The 2,504-nt window shown below is 47.2% G+C and overlaps 1 long non-coding RNA gene across 1 annotated transcript; it reads right to left on the bottom strand.

Annotated features, from left to right (window-relative positions):
* Nucleotides 1–507: 507 nt before the first annotated feature.
* On the bottom strand, nucleotides 508–2,210 carry LOC121014601 (uncharacterized). The gene is made up of 2 exons (XR_005783303.1): nucleotides 1,769–2,210; nucleotides 508–1,612 (listed from the first exon to the last, which is right to left on the bottom strand). It is a non-coding gene; the product is annotated as an uncharacterized LOC121014601 (long non-coding RNA).
* Nucleotides 2,211–2,504: the final 294 nt, after the last annotated feature.

Genomic DNA, 2,504 nt, shown 5'->3' with positions numbered 1-2,504 from the left:
TCCATTTTGGTGGAAATGTCTATGCGGGATTGCATCCCCGGATGGCGGGCCTCTCTCATTAGCAGCCGCGCGTACATCCGTGCTGGAGTGCCAAAGCACGAAGTCCCTCAAGACGGAGATAATTTGATGGCAATTGTCTTCCAGGCAGTTCACACCACAGCTCAGAGGGAGGAGGGTGGGGGCCGTGGGGAGAGGGGCCGGCGTCAGCCACGGGATTCTTCTACTTTGTCTGTCACTCGACTTGCCGTGTACCAATTTAAGCCATTTTGTACTCGATTAACTTTAACTTGTGTGGCTTTGAACCCGGGAAGGCGCTGGACCTGGAACTCGGCTGGTTAATTATGAGAGCTGTGTGACTTAGCCGCTCCGCGAGCATTGCGGGGCGGACCTCTGCCTTCAGCCTTCATTCCTGCCATACTCCTCCCCTTCTGGTTGGCAGGAGAGACGCTTGCACGCCTACGTGGACATTTTCGGTTTGGAAAGAAACAATTCAGAAACAACTACGAATACACTGGTTTGTCCTTTATTCTAGAATCCAGGGGACACCGCGAATAGCACAAGTGAATCATCTCAGGGACAAGGTTAATGGTCTTGGGCGAAGCTATGGAGTGAATATAACGGTAGAAGGATCCCTCCAATAAGGATGTGTTTCTTCTTTAAGCCTAGCAGGATAATCTTCCTAAAAGAAAAGTCTTTTGAAGTGAATTTTTAAATATTATAATTTTATAGTTGACCCAAGCACTATCAAGTAGGATTAAAATTAAATCTTCCCATCTTAAATATTTGACGGGAAAGACAGTGCTTGACTTTTCCCAGCAAATGCTCCCAGAAATACCACAAGGGTTATTTCCTATAAATAACTTCACTAACTGTACAAATGTAAGCCCGTGCCCTTCATTTCTATTCTCCGGAGCAAAGAAAGAAAATCTGGGCAGTGTGCTGTACTTGCCAGACTCCATTCATTTTCCCCCCGGCAAACCCTCTGCGTCCCAGGCTGTGTACAAGGCAGTGAGAATAGGTCAGACTAGTCACCGTCACTCCCAACGTTTATTGGCAGCAGGTGCTTTTTGCCATAAGCTGGGCACGCTGCCTTTGCGGAGTATATCATTCGATAATAGAGTCAAGAGAACCAGTCTGATTTCCCCCAGATGGGATACTCCCAACACTCCCACTGCTGTCTCCAAGATCTTATTCCTCAAGTCTTGAAGTGTTCCAGGTGTCCGTCTCTGTTTCTTCGATGTTCCTCTTAGGGTTTATGGGGTGAAGCCAAGAAAAAATAGCATGGAATTGTTCAAAGATAAACTTCTGTTTACCTACAAACACCCGACTTCTTGTCCTCCAATATGAACCAAATTCCATACTACCAATAGAAGGTTTATTTGGGAAGCGCATCAGGGCAATGGAGAGAGGGAGAAAACGAATCGGTTCGTGTGTTTATATGTATAGTCTCTGTTCCGTCTCCCTGCCAAAATGTGTCCTTACTAGCTGTCTCATTTGTGGCAAATACCCTTCATCCTGCTGACTGAGGAGGAACCATGGATTGCTTCAGAAAGGATTGACCACACTGACTTCCAGCTCCTGGTCCAGCGTGCAAGAAGTTTAGAAGTCCTCCCTGCCTCCAGCAACAAGATGAAAAAGAAAATAAGATGCTGAACAAACCGAAAATCACAAGTCTTCGTAGTCTCACCAAAGAACTGAGGTCCCAGAGCAAACCACTGCCCCCAGCACTGGAGAGACAGACAGGGGGCTACGGAGAATCACAACTTACCAGAGTGCAAATTCACAGGCAGAAACCGCAAGAGCCAGTACTCGGTTCCTTGTACCCAGTGCCTCATGTGTGGCTTGCAGCGGGAAGTCACAGGATACACCAAAAGACAAAGCACACAAGCAAACGTCAGAACCACACTCGGCTCTGGCAGGGATGTTGGGATCATCAGAGCGCGGAATCTAAAACAACTGTGACTAATATGCCGAGGGCTATCATAAAACAGGCGGACACCATGGAAGGTAAGCAGAGAGATGAAAATGCTAAGAAGGAATCAAAAGGAAACGCTAAAAAAATAAAAGAATAAAAAAATAAAAACAAGAGGACAGAAGTGGAGAACGTCTATGGGCTTCTCAAGAGACTAGACATAGCGAAGAAAAGAACTGATCACACCAAATCCCGTGGACACGCGTTCCTCGGCTTTGTTCAGTGGGTCCGGGTTAATCCTAGCGACTTCCCCCTCCGGACTGCGCCGTCATGCACCGAAGATGAGCTCATCACCAGCACTCTCCACGTTACCATGTAGACCGAGCTCTCAAGCTGAGGGGGAGGCTCCCGGAAGTGGACTGTTGTCATGGATCTCTCCCGTGTGTCGCCAGGAGACAGCAGGGATGCCTGCCTTCCTGAGCTTGATAATTAAGCTCAGAAATGCCTTAACTCTTTCTGGAGATCCAGGAGCGCTTTGCGTTTCTGTTCTTTCTTTTCTTTTCTTTTCTTTTCTTTTCTTTTCTTTCTCTCT

Source organism: Herpailurus yagouaroundi, unplaced genomic scaffold (genome assembly GCF_014898765.1).
Source record: "Herpailurus yagouaroundi ecotype Mexico unplaced genomic scaffold, PumYag 203, whole genome shotgun sequence".
Classification (NCBI taxonomy): Eukaryota; Metazoa; Chordata; class Mammalia; order Carnivora; family Felidae; genus Herpailurus; species Herpailurus yagouaroundi.
The sequence above is the reverse complement of the archived record's forward strand: the minus strand, read 5'-3'. Positions and strand labels throughout refer to the sequence as shown.